A 21,645-nucleotide genomic window follows, 5' to 3' on the forward strand; every position below is an offset into this window, starting at 1 on the left:
AGGCTTATCCCTCTGAGCAGGCTCCTGAGAGTTCCCTGGTGAGGTGCTGACCACCCCGCAATACAGGTCCACATCAACCCTGAGGAAACACCCATATTTGCCCTACAACCAGTAGGGGACGTTTGTTCTCACCACAACAATTTCTCTCCTTATCCTACAAATTGCATTCAATCTCTCGGCTCTTGATTCTTCAAGTATATGTTAAACTCCATATCTTAGGATCCCCAAACTTTGGGGCCATTCAGATGTCAAGTTTCCTCTTTCTGTTAACTCAAGGAAGGAGGAGAACACCACTCCCTCCCCTATGCACTGATGGTTACCCAGCAAAAAAAGGACACTGGTGTGGAACTGCCGCTGTAGTCTGGATTCTTACTAATTCACTGAGTGTCCTGGAGAAATGTTCTCGTTATGGCCCTTCCTTCCCTGGATCCAATAACAAGATGCTGGACTGTATCTTATTTAATAAAATGTTTATTGAGCTTCTATTTTGTGCCAGGAACTATTGTAGGCATTGGGAATCATCATAGAACAAACCAGATAGTGCTCACACTCTCTGATGCTTTTCAGTTCCCACTCACCTATCAATAATGGGTGGTCACCCCCAGCCTCCTCCATGACCACTTTTCAACCCCAGCAGTGCACAGCCTCCCCTCGTGGGGACATTTGGTGGAACTGGAAGTGAGTTTCCTCTGAGGGCAGCACTGCTGTTTCTCTTACTGCCCATCAACCTGGTCGGCCTGACCAACGACAACGGAAAGGCTTATTTGTAGGGGCCAGGAAGTCCCCATGACCCCTCTCCATCCACCTCGGGGACAGGAAGCCCCAGGAGGAAAAAACAAAAGATGAAACACTGGCTGACTTCCCAGCTTCCAAATGTGCAGCCATACCCTGGTCTGTAGGATTCCTCTGCCCAGTGGACAGTGACCCTCCACCCCCAGCAGCTCCTTTCTTGTCATTGGGCCCCAGACCTTCAGTTCCTTTTCTGGAGGTCCAGAAGGACTTAGGTGACGTAAAAGAGGTAAAAGAAAAGATCAAGTCTCTGGGAAAGGATGCCATGACATCCTTATCCTACACCAAGCCTCTGTGTCTGGGAGGGAGGCAGGATGAATTAACAGAGTAGGGAAAATATTCTCAGGGACTAAGGAAGCAAGTGACTCACCTGCTCTGACCTTCATCTACCCATTCCCATGGCCAGAGTGGTTTCAGGAAGGAGGTGGGGATGGAAGAGATTTCCAAGTCTTGATTTTTGTTTCTTGGGTTATTTTGGGACCCTCACTGTTATGGTTTGGATCCAGAATGTTCCCAAAGGTTCATGCACTGAAGCGTGGTTCCCCCTTACAGCAGTGTTCAGGGGTGGGGCTTTGAGGAATAGATTGGATCATGAGGGATCTGATTTCATCAATGGATTAATCCACTGATGGATTCATTGGGAGGTGATGGAAACCATAGGTAGTAGAACCTAGTTAAAAAGAGTGAGTGGTGGGGGGTACTTTTGGGGACTTTATCTTGTCCCCTGCCCTTCCTCTCTCTGCTTCTCAGTAGACATGAAGGGAGAAGCTCTGCCCCACCATGCCCTCTTTGCCATGATGCTTTGTCTCACCATAGGCCCATAGCAATGGAGCCTATACACCAAGGACTGTTGCTGAACTTTTTTTTAAAAAATATTTTTTATAATTTTTTGGGAAGTGGTTGGAAACAATACCTTTATTTTATTTATTTATTTTATATGGTGCTGAGGATCGAACCCAGGGCCTCGCATGTGCTAGAAGAGCGCTCTACCGCTGAGCCACAATCCCAGCCCCATCTTGTTGAATTTTAATGAGTGGGATCATGTAGTCTGTGTTCTTTTATGTCAGGCTTCTTTCAGTCACATTAGATTTGTGAGATTCACCCAAGTTGTTACAAGTAGCATTCTAGCTGGTGTGTAATGTTTCAATGATTGACAATGTCACAATGTCTTTATCTGATCAACTATTGATGGACATTTGAGGTGTTTCCAGTTTTTGACTATTACAAATGGTGCTGCTAAAGATATTCTTGTACATGCTTTTAGGTGAATATACAAGAAAAATGATTGGGTCATCAGGCATGTACGTTTTCAGCTTAACAAATACTGCCAAACTATTTCTAAAGTGGGTTATACCAATTTACACTCTTACCAACAACACAGGAGAGTTCCAGTCATTCTGTTATTGCTGTTGTTGTTTGGTACAATAAATTGAACCAGGGGCCCTTAACTGAGCAACACCCCCAGCCTTTTAAATATTTTATTTAGAGTTTGGAAGGAGTCTCACTAAGTTGTTGAGGCTGGCTTTAACTCACAATCCTTCTGCCTCAGCCCACCCTCCCCACCGCCAGCCACTGAGATTACAGGCATGTGCCACTATGCTGGCTTGTGTTGGGATTACAGGTTTGCACCACTGCTTCAGGTATGGAGCAATATTTTTTTGTTTTGTTTTGTGTATGTGCACACACAGGTGCTGAAGATTAAACCCAGGGTCCCATGTATGCTAAGCCCACAGTTTACCACTGAGTTACATCCCCAGCTCTCAGAGCAATATGTATAACATTCAGAAATATACATACCACTTCCCTGGATTCCCATAGTCTATAGGTTTAAATCCAGACTCCTTAGCCTGGCGTCAAGGGTCCTATGATCTAGTAGTCACTACTGACCTATTCAGCTCTACCTCTTGCTTCATCCACTTTCCCCGAAGTTCTATTTGTGTGGGAAGTCCTACTGTTCCCCTTATTGCCACATCCTTTCATGCTTCTGTGGCTTTGATTGTGCTGTCCCTCCTTCTTGGCAAAAGATATATACCTCTCCTTTGCCAGGAAAATTCTTATTTTCCTTTTCTGTCACCCCTTTCCTTGGGCACCCCTGTGCTTCCTTCAATCCCAATCCCGACTCCAAGTGCATTAGTCAACTTTGCATTACTACAAAGAAATACCTGAGGCAACTGACTTTACAAGAGAAGATAACCTCTTTGGTTTAAGATCACACAGGGGGCCACTGGTTTGTCCATCATGAGGGCAGATAGCAATGGCGGGAGTACACGTCAGTTAGTGTGAGCAGTTATACCTCAAACTGGAGTGTGGGGAAAAGAGAGACCTTTCTTTGAGGGCAGAATCTTCTTTGAGGGCACACCCCAGTGACCTAAGGGCCTCCTACTAGGCCCATCTCTTTAATGTTCTGCCACCTCCCACTAGCACCACCCTTTAACATGTGGACTTAGGGGACATTCAACATACAAACTATACCATCAAGTATGGTGATAGTTTGTCTGCATGTTGATCTCCCCTACTATTACAAATGGTGCTGCTAAAGATATTCTTGTATATGCTTTTAGGTGAATATACAAGAAAAATGGTTTAGCTCCAAACCAGCACAGAAGGCTCAATTGTTCTTTCATTCATAAGTCCCTACCAAACTGTGAGACCTTGAGGAAAGAGACTGTGTTGCTTTGTCTTTGGGTCCCTGGTATCCAGTGCAGGACCTGGCACACAGTTGGCCTCAGTAAATGTTTATTGATTAATCATTGAAGTATCCCAGATCCTTCCCAGAATGAGAAGCTACAGAACAAACACAAGCTGCAGAAGGTGTTCTGAATCCTCATCTTCATCTCCTGGAACATCATCCACCCTGGAATTCTATTATCTTTAAGATAATAACTCTAAGTTATAAGACTCCCACCCAGGGTAATTTTATGACAGGTAGTCCTTCCTTATGGCCCCCTGGGGATAAGAAACTTATTCCTTACCAGAAAGGCCTTTCATTGAGATTCCCCTCTGCCCTAGGAATAGTGTTGTTTGGGGTTTTTGGTGGACCATCTATATGCACGTTCACACCCACTGTCTCAAACTCAAATGCTCATGCACACACACACGTTCACAGGCACTTGTACATGTCACCAAATCCAGAACCTGCCTTCAGAAGCAGTTTAATTATATGTATAATTATAATGTCCTAGAGTGTCAACCATACAAAGACACCCCCCCCCCAGGAAAGCATCTAATTTGATCCGATTCCTGCATTTGACAGATGAGAAAACTGACATTCAGAGAGAAAAGAGACTTGTGCAGGTCATACAGTTTCCAGGGGACAAAGCTAGGGGTCCCAGGCTGGCCCCCAGACTCTGGATTCAATAACACCTAAGGGTAGAAGGTCAGTCAGGGAAACTGGGCATATTTGAGCAGAAAGGAAGCATGATGCTGAGGCCAAGCAGGTTTCTTTTTTCCCTAGCTACTTTCCCTCTGCACTCAAGCAGAACTTACATGCTTTGCTTATGATGCTGGCTGAGCACAGAATTACCCAGCCTGCATTTAAGTATTTATAGTAACACTATTGCTAAAGACTCAAAAAACAAAACAAAACAACCTGCTTTAAGGGGTCAAGCAGTTTGGATTGAGAGATGTGTCGGATTTTTGTCACTGTGACCAAAGTACCCGACGAGAACATCTTAGAGGAGGCAAGATTTATTTGGGCTTATGTTTCCAGAGGATTCAGTTGGTCACATTGCTCTGGGCCTGAGGTAAGGCATGGTGGAAGGTCATGGCAAAAGAAAGCTGCTCAGCTTATCCCAGCTGCCAGGAGAGAGAGGAAGGGGCTAGAGAGAAGATAAACCCTTGCTGGGCATGCTCCCGTGACCTAATTCCTCCAACAAGGTCCCACCTCCTAGTAACCCATTCAGCCATTGATGGATTAATCCACCTTTGAGGTTAGAGCCCTCATGATCCAATCACTTCCCAAAAGCTCCACCTCTGAAAACATAAGCCTCAGGGGGACCTTTTAGATCCAAATCAGCACAGAAGGCTCAATTGTTCTTTCATTCATAAGCAAAACAAAACACAAAGCAAAATATAAACAGGATGAGACATGAGAGACTTAATAATTACCCCATAGAAAAAGAGTATCTATGTAGTAAAATAATAATAATAAGAAAAAGAATGTAATCTTCCAGGGACTGCCCTAGAGGAGAAGGCAACCTGAGGTTGAGACCAGCTTCTGGTTTTCCTTAGGGCAATCTCCCAACATGCCCCTGACACATAGAGCCATGTAGCTAAAGAGCAGGGGTCGATAGTCTCCATTCTTTTTTTTTTTTATATTTATTTTTTTAGTTGGACACAATATCTTTATTTTATTTATTTATTTTTATGTGGTGCTGAGGATCAAACCCAGGCCTTCGCACATGCTAGACAAGCGCTCTACCACTGAGCCACAGCCTCCATCCGATAGTCTCCATTCTTTATTCCAAAATTTCTCTCCCTATATTTTATCCTTGAGAGATCTGTGTTCAAAGATTGACTCTTGTCACTTACTAATGTGATTTGAGGTGTGTAGCATACTTTCCCTAAGCCACAGTATATACTTCTCAATTGTGAAAGAAGCATTGATACTCAAACCTTCTATACCCACATCTGAGACTGCTACTTGGAGGACTTGGCCTTATATATTGTGCTGGAATCCCAGCACGTGAGACTTTCAATTCGAGAACCAGAAGAGACCCAGGCAAACCGTCATTGTTGGTCATAGTTTTAGTCTGTTTTTCTGTTGATATAACAGAATACCTGAGCCTGGATAATTTATGCAGAAAAGAAGTTTATTTGGCTGGCATCTGCTCAGCTGCTGGAGAGGGCCTCGTGCTATACCATAATGTGGAAAAGATAAGAGTAATTGGGCACGTGCAAAAGAGAAGGCAGAGGAAGGCAAATCTGCTTTCTCTATAAATAATCTAGTCTCTGAGAACAGCATTGATCTCCCTCTTAATGATGTAATCACCTCTTTTATTTCATTTTTTTGTACCAGGAATTGAACTCAGAGGCACTTAACCACTGAGTCGCATCCCTAACCCTTTTTATATTTTATTTATAGACAAGGTCTCACTAAATTGCTTAGGGTCTTGCTAAGTTGCTGAGGCTGGCTTTGAACTAATAATGATCCTCCTGCCTTAGTCCCTATAATCACCTCTTAATGACATAATTGTCTCTTAAAGTTCCCACGATCTCTCAACACTTGCAGTAGGGACCAAATTTCAACATGAGTTTGGAGGCAGCAGACTTTAGCTGTCACCTTGGGCTATTAGGAGGACAACATTGATAGAACATTTATCACGGTACTTGGCACATAGTAATTGCTTCAAAAATAATTGTTATAATAATTTCTCTTTGCATCAAATGTTTAAAGAACATTTTCTGTCTGCTGTACTTTGAATCAAGCACTGTTAAGGAGGCAAAATACAAACATTTATAGAGCTCACTTACTGTATGTGAAACATTTTCATGTCCATGATCTCATCCCAGTCTTATGAGAGAAACCCCATTTTGATATCCCCATTTTATAGGTGTCTGGAGGTCAGACAAATGATTGACTTGTTCTAGGTCACATAGCTAATGGGTTGCTGTGGACCTTGCTCCTCTTCCACATGACAGCCACTGCTGCCCACTGTCAATCGTGGCTCACGTTGATTCTGCATGTGCAGCTACTCTGCCTCACCAGCTTTCAATTCTGCTGCAGGTGGGCCTGACTTGCAGTGCTTGCTGGGCTGGCACATGCCATGCCTTAGTTTCAGAGGATGCTGGAAAAGTGAATCTGGCATTTTCTATTCCTGAAAAGGGAAGCTGGATTTATCTGACTCATAGGGTGGGGAACTCTCCAAACATGAAAAAGAGGTCTCAAAGACCATCAGTCCAAAATAGTTACAGCAGTTTGCTACTACTTTCCTTCTGCATTTTTGTCTGCATCTCTAAGCCATCTACCTCCAAGTTTCAAATTTTATTTTGTGTCATTGTACCTTACTAAAATTATCTGAAGTCTTATGAATAACTCCATAAGACTAATCTTAGAGTTTATGCATACACAATATATAAGGCCAAGTCCTCTAAGTAGCAGAGCCGAGATGGGATAATGAATGTAAGGATTTTATTAGTGGAATATATATATTTCCACCTGTACCAACTAGGTCCCACCTCCCAGTGTTCCACTCAGCCATTGATGGATCAATCCACCTTGATGATCCAATCACTTCCCAAAAGTTCCACTTCTGAAAATATGAGCATGGGTGTGTGTGTGTGTGTTTGTGTGTGTGTGTGTGTGTGTGTGTGTGAGTATGTGTGTTTGTGTGTATGAGTTTAACCATAAGTCTGTAGTGCAAATCTGACCTTAAGTAAAGCAGACAGAGAAGGGAGGTTGAGTGGAAGTATCCCAAACTGCCATGCACTATAAGAAAGTTTGGATAATCATGTAGCCAAAATTGGCTGTCAGTGGAGTCCATATACCTACTGTCATATCTCTGGTGCACTAAGTGCTTGGCAATAGCTTATAGTGGGTGAGGCTCAGCACAAATCAGACAATAGACTTCACAGAGCAGCATGTGAGAGGCTACCCTGCTCCTCTAAGTTGGAGGTGTGCAGGGCACTTTTTTTTTTGTACTGGGGATTGAACCCAAGGGTACTTAACCTTGGGTTAAGTACACTGAATCACATCCCAAGCCCTTTTTATGTTTTCTTTTGAGACAGGGTCACTAAATTGCTTAGGACCTTGCTAAATTGCTGAGGCTGGCCTTGAATTTTCAATCATCCTGCCTCAGCCTCCCAAGTTGCCGGGATTACAGGTGTGTGCCACCATGCTCAGCTGAAATTGTTTCAGTCCCACAACATGCTCTTCTCTCTGCCTGCAATGCCCTCCTTCCAATGCTCTCTTTGGGCCATCTCCTTGGGATCTCAAATCTTGAATACCTGGTCACAGTGCTCCCACAGCAACCTCCCTCCAGCAGTCTCCTCACTCTATAACCATCTGTTTAGAGGCCTGTCTTCTTCTCTAGGAAGTCCCTCCCAACTGGGGACCATTTCTGAATGCCCAGTTCTCAGGGCATTAGTAAATAGTGAGGGCACGGGTGAGTGAACAGACGGATGGGATAGATGGGTGGACAGGTTGATACCATGTTATCAGGCTCCTGCTCTCACATGTAATTCTGAGCAGGGAGGTGCACTGAAGTTTTCTATGCCTCATTGCTCATATTCATCTCTGTCCCTCTTCATCTGTACTGCCATCACCCTTGGTCAAGCCTTCTTCAGCCATTTAACATCTGGACTCTGGCAGCAACCTGTTAAATTAACTCCTTTGCTCAGTCTATCCTCCAGTCTATCCTCTGCACAGCATCAAAAACATGTTTCGGAAACAGAATATCCTTCAATAAGTCTCTATTTTTAAAATATTTTTTTAGTTGTAGATGGATACAATACCTTTATTTTGTTTATTTGTTTATGTGGTGCTGGGGATCAAACCCAGTGCCTCACGCATGCTAGGCAAGGGCTTTACCACTGAGCCACAACCCCTGCCCCCTGTAAGTCTCTATTGAAAGGAGAAAAATGTTCTTGCGCTTTCTGTCTGATTGAATAGAGGGACACAGGGAAAATGTGGAGAGAATTTTTGCAATTTGGGAGTAACTTTGAAAATGGTGAAGAGCCTGTTTTACTTCAAAGAACATAAATTTACATTTATGCTGGAAGTGTTGGAAAATATTCCCACGAGCCTCACATGGTTGATTACATTTTTAAAGCTTATAGGTTAAAGCTAACTAAAGGCAAAAAAGGAAGAAAGAAGGGAGGAAGTAGGGTGAGGAAAAAGAGGAAAGTCTGAGTAGTTTTGGTATAAGCTCCAAGGCCCTTCCTGAGCTGACCCCTGGTGACCTCTCCCACCCCTCTTTTGCTGTGCCCCATCTACACCCTGAACTTCCACAAGAGTGTTACCCAGTTTCTTCCAATACATTTGGCTGGTCCACACCCCTATTTCCTTCCTTATGCCTAGCAAGGCCCCAACCCTCCTTTTAAGACTTCTATCAAAGTTATTACTTCTGTAGAGACCTAATCCTGTCCCCCAAGAAAAACTGATCAGCCTCTCCTTTCCATTACCATTGTGCTAGTTATACTTTCAGAGTGGGACCCACAACCTCTCCATTTTCTTCCTTCTTAATGGTGAACTTTTGAAAACAGAGTCTGAGTTTTGTTTCTAATTCCATGGGGCTTTGCAATGGGCCTGGTAAGAGTTTGTAGGTACTTAACAAATGCTTATAGTGATTGCAGGCACACATGAGTGGAAGAATGTTCAATTAATCTGATTAATCTGAAATATTTGCCTTTTAACAGAGGTTATATATGTGTATATAGCATTTTTGTTTGTTGTTTAGTTGGTTGGTTTGCTTTTTTTTTTTTTTTTGGTTGAAATCTAACATCCAAATACCTGTTTTATATTTGGATAATTCTCCACCATGAGTCTTGGAGGGAGACAGATCTTGTCTTCCATGATAGAGGTGGAAAAGGCTAGATATTTGCTTCCCCAGCACTGCTGCTGCTCCTGCTCCCAACATGTAAAGTTCAAGCTCAGATACATTCACCTAGAACATTGAATAAGAAACTTATGCTAAAAAGGAAGGAGGACTGAGGGTGGAGTTCAGTGGTAGAGAGCTTCACTAGCATGTAGAAGGCCCTAGATTTGAACCCCAGGACCACAAAATAAGTTTAAAAAATTTATATATATATATATATATATATATATATAAAATAAGAAGCAAGGAAAGTGGAGTTCATTGTGGCAAATTGTGGGGCAGTGGTAGTAACATCTAGGTTTGGGGGCAGCAATGCCAGCAGAGCAAGTGGTAGCCTCAGGGTCCAGTGTTTGGGGCAGGGATAGAGGTAGCAGTGGTGTCCTTACTGAATTGGTTTTGTTGTGACTTGGGTTAAGATCATACTTGCCTTGACTTTTTGTTTATACCATCCTTTAAAAACACTTTGTTTTAAAATATAATTCACATACCACATAATTTTCTGATTTAGAGGTACAATTCAATAACTTTTTAGTGTAGTCACAGATATGTGAAACTATCACCATAGACAATTTTAGAATATTTTGATCATTTCAAAGAAACCCCATCCATATGCTTTAGCACTTTCAACATCTACCTGACCTCGTCCCTCCTCAGCTCTGAACAACTGCTAATCTAATTTCTGTCTTTAGGTTTCCCTCTTTTGGATTTTCATATGAATGGAATCATACAATATGTGGTCATTGTGACTGGCTGATTCCATTTTGCATGTTTGAAGGTCTGTCTATATTGTAGCATGTATTAGTACTCCATTCCTATATGCATCTGAATAATATTACATTGTATATCATATTTTGTTCACAGTTTTGCCTCTTACAAATGATCTTGCTATAAACATTCATGTACTAGTTTTTTACAACCATAAAGCCTTTGCCCCTTTTTCCTTAGGGGCCAGTCCTTAGCCCCAGGACAAAAGGGCTCTTATTGTCTAATGTGACATACTTCCTAGTTACTTTTAGGAGTTTAGCCTTCCCCATACTGTGATATAAACCAATGAGATTCAGAGGGGGAGAGTTATTTCCTTGAGGTTACACAACTAGTCAATGGTACAGCCAGGATTAGAATCTAGGGCTCCTTAAGCAAATTTAATGTTCTTTCTCTATACTGTGCTTCCGTACATTAGTAAGACAAATGTTTTTAACCTCCGTATTCACAGGATATACGGAAGAAGCAGAGAATATGGAGTCCAGAGATGTGATTTCTACTCCTGGATTTGTCACTCTGTGATCTTGGCCAAGTAATTTGACATCTCGAGGCCTCAGCTATCAAGCAGTGGATGGGGACCTCAGGGGAGAAGAGCACAATCTCAAATGCCTCCAGCCTCCAGCCTCCAGCAGATGTTCTGGCAACACATATGCACTTATATGTTTCACTTATTCCATTTTATTTTATTCACTCATAATCGATTCCTTCTTGATTACAATGTAGAGCAGAGACAGGTATTTGCATTCCAAAGGACAAATTCTGTTGCAATTTTGGATGCTTTTTTTCTTTTCTTTCTTTCTTTCTTTTTTTTTTTTTTTTGTACTGGGGATTGAACTCAGGGGTTCTTAACCCACTGAGTCACATCCCCAGCCCTTTTCTTATATTTTATTTAGAGACAGGGTCTTATTGAGTTGCTTAGCACCTCGCTGAGTTGCTGAGACTGGCTTTGAACTTGCAATCCTCCTGCCTCAGCCTCCTGAGCCACTGGGATTACAGGCGTGTGCCACCACACCTGGCACTTTTTTTCCCACTTTGTTGCTTTTTCATCTCACATTTTGTGCATATTCTTCTCATGGTTCTTCTCAAGCTTTACTTTCATGATGGCATTTTAGGTTATGTTCTGGCAACACATATGCACTATGCTTGCTTCCTTTTCATAAAGAGATGTGTTCTTCTCCAGGCCCTCTTCTTTGGAAACTTATGGTCTTCTCATTCTGGGTCCTATTTTCTTACTTTGATTGAAGATGTGATCAAGAAATATTTTACTTGTAAGTAAAAGGCTTAAGAAAAATAACAGTACAAGCAACTGGATGATGGCAAAAGAACTTGACCTAAGTGTTGGGGAGAACATGGTGAAATAATAAGGACTTTGGTTTACAATAGAGCCTGTGACTTGACAGAAGATGGTAGCCAGATATTTGGATTTTTTTTTCCTTAAAAGCCCAAAATGTAAATTTAATGTGAAATATTTTTCTTTCTTTCTTTCTTTTTTTAATCCAGACCATTAGTTCAATTAAATTTCATCTCACAGAACTTTCTCTACTTGGCCACTGCGGTGCTGTCTTCATTATTATTCTTCATGTGAGGAAGGAACACCAGCAGGAGATGGAAAAAGAGAGGTGACGCTGCCATCTGCTGCTCATTAGCGGTATGTACCTGCAGTGTACAGGGTTCCTGTGCTCCCCTCATAAAGGGTCAGATGTGGAAGGCGTTGTGGTGGGGCATCTACTCCAGCGTGTGTGTGAGGCACATAGAGGCCTTACATTCCAACACTCAGAAACCTCTAGCCAGCAGCTCATGCTTTGAGGAGCATCAGCCATGTGCTAGTGCAGGGGCCAAAGAGTGGCTGGAGAAAGGTGGCAGAAGAGCAGAAAGGACTACAATGGGAAACTCCAGAATAGTTTAGAGGCCATTGCAGATCTCAGGACTAAAGGCTGAGGCGGGAAAATGGAAAGAAAAGAGTTGGTGTGAAAAAAGTACAAAAAGAAAATCTGACTGGATAAGGTCAGACACAGGGTGAATGGGTGTGTCTGTGGGTGCCTGCCAAGGAGTTATGCTTTATGCTACTGATTACTTTTCATAAACTTCAGTTTGATCATTCATTAACTCTAGCCCAAGGAAAACAATACAAAAGAAAACAAAAAGGAAAAAAAATGTTGTAAAATACTCAACATTTCCAGCCTATTTTGGCTTCCTACTGACATCAGGACAGAAGGTAATTGTCACCAGGTAGACACTAAATGTTCATCACTAACCCCAGCCAGGAATAGTCTATCAGGAATCCTACACTGAGTGGGAGTCAAGTAGTTTGAGTATGAGTCCCAAGGGCAGTCATTTCATGTCTGTGTGACCTTGGGAAAAGTCACCAAACACCTCAGAGTTTAGTTTTCTCATCTTTAATAGTCAAAATGATGGGGCAACCATGACAGTGACTCCCTTTGTGCTGAGACAAGCTGCAAATGACCTCTGTCATCCTTTTGAATCCTCACAACCCCATGGAATAGGTACTGCCATTATTCCCATTGTTCAGGTGAGGACATTGAGGCTCTAAAAATGGAGTATCTTGCTCACAGTCACATGGCTAGAAAGTGGAAGAGCTATAATCCAACCCCAGACTGTTTAGCTATAAGGCTTTGTTGCTGACTTTTTGTCTTATTAATCTTTCATTTTAAAATGAATTACCCTGAAACATAGTGGCTTAAAAAAACAACCTTTTTTTTTAAGCTCACAATTCCACAATTTAGTAGATTTACATAGCACATAATTCTGGTCTCAGCCAGCTCAGCTGATCTGTGTTGAGCTAGCATGTGTCTAACATGGCCTCACTCACATTTTGGTGACTGGCAATTGGCTGGGGCACCTCGATTCTCCTCCATGTGGCCTTACATCCTCCAGCAGCCTAGTCAGGCCATCACATGCATGGTGGCCCCAGGATTCCAAGAGTAACAAGAGAGGGCAAGCCTCCATGCTCAAGAATGTTTCTAGTCACAGCAGATCACAAAGCCAAAACAGTGTGGAAGGAGACTTCCAGAAAGTGTAGGTATGAAGAAGGGGAATAACTTTTGCCCATTTATATAGTCTGCCATGGTTGCTATGTTATAATATCTGACTATCTCACAAGGTTTATCAAATGAGATAAAGGACTTGAATAAGATTTGTAAACTTCTGTGAAGTACCACCCAGAAGAGAGGTGTTGTTTAATTATTAGCACTTATATTCCTCTAATACCTCAAACTCAATATGTCTGATTATTCTCCCCATTTTACAGATGAGGAAACTGAGGTCCAGATAAGTCAGATGCCTTGCCAATCTGAACAAAATGGTCTCTGCAGTGCTTGTTAGCACCTAGATTATTTATTGCCTTCTTCTCTAACCAGTGTTCATTTCCAGTTCATAACCAGTCATTTCATGGCTGTGTGACCTTGGGAAAAGTCACCAAACACCTCAGAGTTTAGTTTTCTCATCTTTAATAGTCAAAATGATGGGGCAACCATGACAGTGACTCCCTTTGTGCTGAGACAAGCTGCAAATGACCTCTGTCATCCTTTTGAATCCTCACAACCCCATGGAATAGGTACTGCCATTATTCCCATTGTTCCCAGTGTTCCTGAGAGGGTCTTGTTATCCCAACTTAACCAAAAGTCCTAGAGAACTTAGAATCCATGCGCGTGTGTGCATGTGTGTGTGTGTGTGTGTGTGTGTGTGTGTGTGTGTGTGTGTTTGCACTTTCTTCCAGGCTTGTAAATGGTCACCTTCTCCTTGTATATTCACATGGCCTTCTTTCTACATGTGTTAATGTCCTAATCTCCTCTTCTTATTGTAAAAGAAATTGAAGTTAAAGTGTAAACGACCAGGCATTGTAAAGTGTCCAAGCTGCAGGGCCTGAGTTAAAAAGTGAAGGACCAGGTATTGTTAAATTCCTCTGTTAGGACAATACCCAAACTGCCCAGTAAATATTCCTCCTGATCCTCTGGCTGTTTAATAACTAAGGGCTCAGAGTAGCCCAGCACGTAGGCATCCAGGCCCCAAAACCAATCAGTTAGAATGTGTATCCTGCTTAGAAGTGACCAATCACCCCTGCCCAGCCTGTTCCCGCCAATGAAAGTACTAATCAGGTCTAAGAGTTGTTGTTTGATTTTCCCACGCTTCGTGATGATTTGCCCTGATGTATGCAAAGCTTCCGCCCTCCCCAAAAAAGTGTATTTAAGCATTGCTCAACCCCTGCTCTGGGCTCTGGGCTACTCTATCTTCCTGAGTGAGCCTAGAGCCTCAGCGCGCTGAATTAGGATCCTCAATAAAAATCCCCTTATGCATATTGCATGAAGCCGGTCTCTTGTGGTCTCTTCCTCTGATGTTTCGCCGGTCCCTTACATTATAAAGACACAGATCATATTAAATTAAGGCCATCCTAATGATCTCATTTTAACTTAAGTACCTCTTTAAAAACTATCTCCAAATACAGTCACATTCTGAGTTGCAAGAGGTTAGGACTTCAACATATGAATCTAGGGGTGGAGGAGTAGCCATTCAATTTATAACAAAAGCTATAACACAAAAGACTATATATTGTATGGTTCCATTTGTATGAAATTTCTAGAATAGACAAACCTATAGAGACAGAAATGAAAGCAGTGGTTGCCTGGGGCTGGGGAGTGGAAGCATATTAACTGCATGAGTAGGAAATAAGACCACAGTGGAATTCTTGGGGTGTGTGTGGTGGTGGTGGGGTGATCCAAGTGTTCTAAATTTTTAATTTTGATGATGGTTGCACAACTCTGTAAAATTTACTGGAACTCATCCAACTATATACTTAAAATGGGTGGATTTCATGATATATATATTGTTTCCCAATTCAAATAAAGTAGTGGAAGCCCTGAAAAGACTGTCACCTGGGGCAGGTGGTCAAGATCCATTCGGCATTAAAACCATCTTTCTGGGGGTGAAGAACAGGCTAAAGGAGGGGGAACTGCAGGCAGGGAGAGCTGTGGGGAGGCTGAGATGGCAGCCTTATGCTACGGGATGAGCAATCAGGGTGGGAACAAACCTAGAGCCTATTCTTAAGAGAGATAATCTGGAGGGAACATGGCTCCTTGAGACTGCCACAGAGGTGGCCAGCTTCCTGGAGGAGGAAAGGCTTTGTGAAAGTGCCCAGCAGATGGATAGTGCCTTTGTCTGGCTTAGCAGAGTACTGAGAGGCAGAGATTGTTGACAGGGGCTGTGGATGTATTTCTGGGTATGAGTCAGCTCTGAGAACAAGGGCGGGTGGCAGGTAGTCTGAAGCCCAACCCTTTAGGGTAGGAAATGAGAGGTATTTCTCACTGACCTGCAATCCCACAGTGCCCAGCCCCATCTGGTCATATCACAGTCTGGAGGCTCACTTGTGGCCCAGCCATGACAATGCTGATTAACATGCATTTATTGTTCCTCTCTGTGCCAGTTCCCAACTGCACCAGAGATGAATGGGATTCAGACAGGCCTGGCCTTGAGGAGCTCACAGAAAATTCAAGAAGAGAGATGTGTAACATGTGGACACCTCGATAACTTTATTATTCATTTATTTATTTTCTTCTTTCTTTTTTAAGAGATTAAGAGAATCTATGATAAACTACCCTGAAGGGACATAACCAAAGTTTATGACCACCTGGTATTTGAGTAGAGATGGAAGGAATGGGGTTGCATGAAACAAGGGAGCTTTACAATGACACCCCTGGCCCCCTGCAACAAGGGAAAAGAAACAGATACCATATGCAGATATGCAGCATTGGAGTGCTGATTGAAGGAAAGAAATTTCAGAGAGGAGAGACCTTGGGTGGAAATTTTAAGGCGTGAACTATGGTAAACTATGCAGTGTCCCCCCCACCTCCAGTCCTCACATCCTTAGTAACCTACCCAAGTCCTCAAATGTTTGATATGATTGCATCTGTGAAAATAAGAAGCTAAAACACAATGAGGCCAATGCCAGAGAGGGACAGACAGCAGCATGGTCTGGGCTAGGTACATACCCATCAGGAGGCTATAAGAGGAAGGTCAAAAGAGAAAGAGGGCAATGTTTCAACCTGTAGGAAAAGTGGGAAGTGAAGGTGCCTGGCTGTGAAAGAAAACATGTGCTGTTCTCTGGAGCTGCCATCGCTGCAGTCTGACTCTGCTGAAAAGGGAGGTGAGAGAGGACAGATCAGAAGTGCCTCGGGCAAGTCCTTTTCTTTTCTTTTTGGAGTTGAGGATTGCTTAACCACTGAGCCTCATCCCCAGCCCTTTTTTATATATTTTTTTTGAGACAGGGTCTCATCAAGTTGCTCAGGACCTCCCTGAATTGCTGAGGCTGAGTTTGAACCCTCGATTCTCCTGCCTCAGGCTCTGGAGGCCCTGGGATTACAGGCATGCGCCACCGCTATATAGCATACTCTTCTTCTCTGCTAAAAATTGGGACTTTATTCTGAAATCCACTGGGAACCACGGAGGGATTTTAAGCAGGGAATAACACCATCATTAACCACATGCCACTTTTTCCATATAAATTGACTCAAGTACTTCAACATTTTCAGAACTGAAGAACTCTGCTTTGTCCAGCGTTTGGTCCAAGACTCCTTCACTGCAGCCCAAAGACTCACATCTTTGGGTTTTAAAAACATTATTCTGGGACAAATTTTAAAGTGGGCTAGGGTGCAAGGCCATAGGCCCTTCTGCCTGGCACAGGGTTCTTCTACTGGCCACCCACCAGCCCCCCGAGCATTAGCTTCCAGGATATCCTGGCGCTTAGCAAGACCAACTAGAGGGCACCACCAGCACCTAGAGTAGCCCAGCCAGGAGCGTGATAGAGTGGTGTACCATGACCATGAAAGAAAGCTGGGCCTTCCTGTCCCCAAGCCATTCAAGACGTGAGAAAAATGCTTTCTGAAAGCAGTTCATTTTTGAAGAGTGTGATTCTTGGAAGCATTTTATGGGCTTTGATCACTATGCTAGGCTATGTTAGAATTGGTCCTGGAAATACAATGCACCACCATGAGCATCATTATGTACCAGCTCCTAACAAAGAAAATCTCTTGAAAGTTTCAGAGGATGAACACAGAGCTCACTAAGAGCTTGCAGGTATATTGTATCATCCTTGTAAAACCCAAATATGTGAGTCTTTGGGCTGCAGTGAAGGATTCTTGAACCAAACACTGTGACAAAGCAGAGTTCTTCAGTTTTGAAAATGTTGAAATATTTGAGTCAATTAATATGGAAACAAGTGACATGCAGTTGGTTAGTGATGAGAAAAGCTTACAAATACACCTTTGATAAGTATGGCGACCAATACAACCGGTTCTTCCTTGTGCGCCCCACTACATTTGTATAGTTGAAGATCTAAAGTATTTTTTTTTTAAAAAAGGATCCATCACAACCTTTCTATATAGGTCACAGTATAAAACATGGAGACCTTGAATATGTGAGTGTGGAAGGAGGAATTGTTTTAAGGGTAGAATCAATGGAAAGACTTAACAGTCTTCTCAGTGTCCCTAAAAAAAGTGTCCTGAACAGAGAGGAATGATTTGGAAGATATCTGAAGATAAGCAGCTAGCAGTCTGCCTGAAATATGCTGGAGAATTTGCAGAAAATGCAGAAGATACAGATGAAAAATGTATTTAATACCAAATCTATTGGGCTTTTTATTAAAGAAGCAATGACTAATCACTCCAACCAGGTGGTAGAAGGATGTTGTTCAGATATGGCTGTTACTCTTAATGGACTGACTCCTAATCAGATGCATATAATGATGTATGGGATATACCATCTTAAGGCGTTTGGACATCTTTTCAATGATGTGATTTTCTTGCCTCCAAAGGATTCTGATAATGACTGAGAAATGGAACAAGAGCATGTGTTTGATCATCATATAAGACATTGTCATTGTTTGTAATACAATATAATCACACATTAAAGTTTACTAGTACATTTTTAAATAGGGTGGAATTTTTCCCTTAAAACACATATGAAAAATTCAAGTGTGTTAAAAAGAAATGTTTTAAAAATAATTATGTAAATAAAGGATATAATTATAAATATATTTTTAAGTGGGCTAGGGCAAGGGGGGGCAGATTGGAACAGAGATGAGCCTAGAGAATATGAGGAGTAGCATGAATTTCCCCTTTCAGCAGAAAAACAAAAGAAAAAAGCAGACTGATGATAAGGAGGCTCTGAAATAGGGCAGGTGCAGGGAGATCTGAAGTATGTGGAGGCATCTTCCTGGGGGAATGAGAAAGGGTACTAGAGGAGAGAGAGTTTGGGAAAGTCCTCCATCTGAGGACTTACTCTAGAGCCTTGGAAGAAAATATTGAAAGGTAAGCACTTCAGTGAGTCAGCCCAAAGTGTATGGAGAGCTTCCAAAAGTTCCATGTGTTGAAATTATATGTACAGGAGTGTTTGAAGCCTCCCTCCAGGGTCTCTAGCAGCCGTGTGCAGCTCTCTTGCAGCTCTCAAAACAGGTTAGTATCTGGCTTGGTCCTTAGTTTTTTCTCTAAAAGGTCACTTCTCTCACCTCATTTCTGATCACTGGGCCTTTGAAGGAAGCTGAATTTCCCCCAGTTAGCTTATCAATAATGCTCACCCTGATAACAGATCACATAATATAACAATTTCAGTGGTGGAAGGAAAAGTAGACAACACCTTCTACAAACACTATTTTGTAGCTCAACAAAAGGGATTATAGAACAGAACAGTATTTAATTCAATTTCATCCATCTATTCATTCAGTTATCAGTTCAACAAATATTTGCTAAGGGCCTACCCCATGCTACTTTGGCCAAGGGGTCGGGGGTGTGCTAAGAATCCAGAGATGAAAAGACCTTTGAAGAAGTAGCATTCTGTGGGAACTGAGACTCTACTACCTACTGTCCTACAGATTCAGGCCTTCAGTTCCTGCAGTCAGTGTCCTTCTCTAGATAGAGGTGCCTCTAGAATGTCTGTCACATCCATTTCTAAGACACATCTCCTGCTGTTGCAGGGGCAGATTTATAAGCCTCATGACCATCCTCAGCCCCACCCACCTCTCCATTCCGCAAGGTTAACTGACCAGAGTTGTTGCCACCCTGTCTTCAATTCTTACTCCTCCTCATTCTTGAACTTGCTGAACTCTGGCTATTGTGTCTCTCACTCCTCTGGCCAATGTCACTAAAGGTCTATTTTTATCCAAAGCCATTTGGAATAGGCATTTGACACAGCTGATGATTCCTTCAAACTCACTTCTCCTTTTCTTTCCACACTGAACCCTCCCGGGGATCTTCCTCTCTTTCAGTTCCCTTTTTAGGCATTTCCTCCTTTGCATGTTCCTTAACTACTGGTGTTATTTAGCATTCTGCCTTCAGCTCTGTCCCTGGATAATCTAACCCACTCCTTCCAGTAGCCTCAGCTGCCATTTATAACTTATGGATCCCCAATCTAAGCCTGCATTTAAGCACAGATATATACCACAGCCTATTGAAGAACTCCAGTAGGTGCTCCCTGCCCATTTCCTCTCTAATAACATGATTTTTTAAAACTGTTCACTTATCTGTATTGAGACAGGGCCATGTGTCTCTTTTATTCTATGGTACCTTATATATAGTGAGTTCATAAAAGGAACTCAGTGAACAATTGAAGAATTAATAAATGAGTACCTATCCAAGAGAAAGCTGTTCCCTGGCTTCCGTCTACTGAAAAACATTTTGATAATGTGAGATTAAAAGAAAAAACTGAACAAATCAGGTTTAGTAATTATAAAACAGAACTGGTAAGAAAATCTGTAGTTAGGGATAAGGCAATGGCCAGAGGTAGTGATAGAGATGAGCCATGTCATGGCAATCTATGGTTATGTTTAAAATTATGAGGGGGTCCAGACTATAGATCAGTGGTACACTGTGATTCACATATGCTAAGCCCTGGGTTCAATTCCCAGCATCAATCAATCAATCAATCAAAGTAAATATAAAAATTTAAAAAAGAAGTAGAAACCATGGATCAAAGAAGAAAACTGAAGACATATGAAACGAAGTAGTGATGTCAAGAGAGAGACAGGGACAGATAACAGTGTTTCTATTGATACATAAATTCATCATTTGAAAGAAATGATTGATAATATCAGACAATATGAAGGAAATGAAGAATTATTTTCATGGTTAATTAAAAAAGAGAGAGAGAGAAAGAGAGACAGACAGACAGACAGACAGACAAGAAGGCAAAGTGAGCAACTCACTCCACTGAAATTGTGCCTGGAATGGCTTTTGCCCTTTACTGGATTCTAAAGCTGAACCCAGATGACATTTCCTCAGGAAGTCTTCCCAACCAGCAGCATTTTGGAGTCAGAAAGCAATGGTCTCTGGGAAAACCATCATGTATTTCTTCTCAGCCCTGAACAACAACCCCTTCATGTTTTAAGAATCCAGAAATGATGTGCCTACCACAAAACATCTCAGGCAGTTTCCAATTATCTTCACTTTTATCATCACTATTCCAAAGCACCCTGCAAACCCCCAAGCAAAGGGAGAAAGGAAAAAAATATATACAAAAGACATGGCAGATATGGGTATGGGTCCTCCTGCTTTTTTTTTTTTTTTTCCTGAATGTCTCAGAAGGTGAAGGTGGAACTGTGAACTTTTGGTAATTGAACTGAGGAATAAAGAGGCTGGTTGTGTGAAACAGGGGAACAGTATCTAAGCATGTCATCTTGGCTCACTCTCTTAGTTTTGTTAACTGAGGGATTTTACATTGATTTTACAGAACTGATAAACTGTTTTAGAACAGGCACCTGGAGGCTTATCTCAGTGTCCCTTGGGTTCCTGCCTCCCCAGCTGCCAGGAGGTTGACATATCCTGGCCTTGGCAGCTGTACATTCCACAATACAGTCTATTCACATGTTCTCATAAATCAACTTTTTTTTTTTTTTTTGCGATGCTGGGAATGGAACCCAGAACCTCATGAATGCTAGGCAAGTGCTCTAACACTGTGTTAAATTCTGGGCCTCAAAACTGTTAGCAACAAAAGGACCAGGCTGGATGCAAACTGCATGGATCAGCGCAGCACAGTTTTTATTCAGAAACAGAGTGATACCTCTGATGAACCCACTTTCCTGGTGGAAAATGAGCCATTGGCCAAAGAGGGAGTGTAGGCTTATCTAGGTTACACTGAGAGGGTGACTCGATCAATGAACATGTCAGTTTGGGCTATCTTTACTAGGTCAGATGGAGGGTGTGGGGCCAGTGGTCAGTATGTGGGAAAGAATTTATTTAGGGTGGGATCAATGCTTTGGCCTCTTCCCAGAAACTGTCATTTCAGACTTGATGGATATCTCCTCCCCGGGCCTGTCTATCACTGGAAAAGAATGTATTGGGAAAGGATCAGTGTATTGCCTTCTCCCTCATTCATTCTCCCTGGGCCATATTATTTTGGGGTTTTTCATTTTCTGTATCCAACAAAAACACCTTTTTAGGGGCTGGGGTTGTGGCTCAGAGGTAGAGGGCTTGCCCACCATGCATGAGGCACTGGGTTCGATCCTCAGCATCACTAAATAAATAAATAAATAGTGATATTGTGTCCATATGTTTTTTAA

The 21,645-nt window shown here is 42.3% G+C and overlaps 1 pseudogene; it reads left to right on the forward strand.

Annotated features, from left to right (window-relative positions):
* Positions 1 to 16,969: 16,969 nt before the first annotated feature.
* On the forward strand, positions 16,970 to 17,925 carry LOC101978093 (C1GALT1-specific chaperone 1-like; annotated as a pseudogene).
* The last annotated feature ends 3,720 nt before the right edge of the window (positions 17,926 to 21,645 follow it).

The sequence above is a fragment of the Ictidomys tridecemlineatus genome, chromosome 4, assembly GCF_052094955.1.
Source record: "Ictidomys tridecemlineatus isolate mIctTri1 chromosome 4, mIctTri1.hap1, whole genome shotgun sequence".
NCBI lineage: Eukaryota > Metazoa > Chordata > Mammalia > Rodentia > Sciuridae > Ictidomys > Ictidomys tridecemlineatus.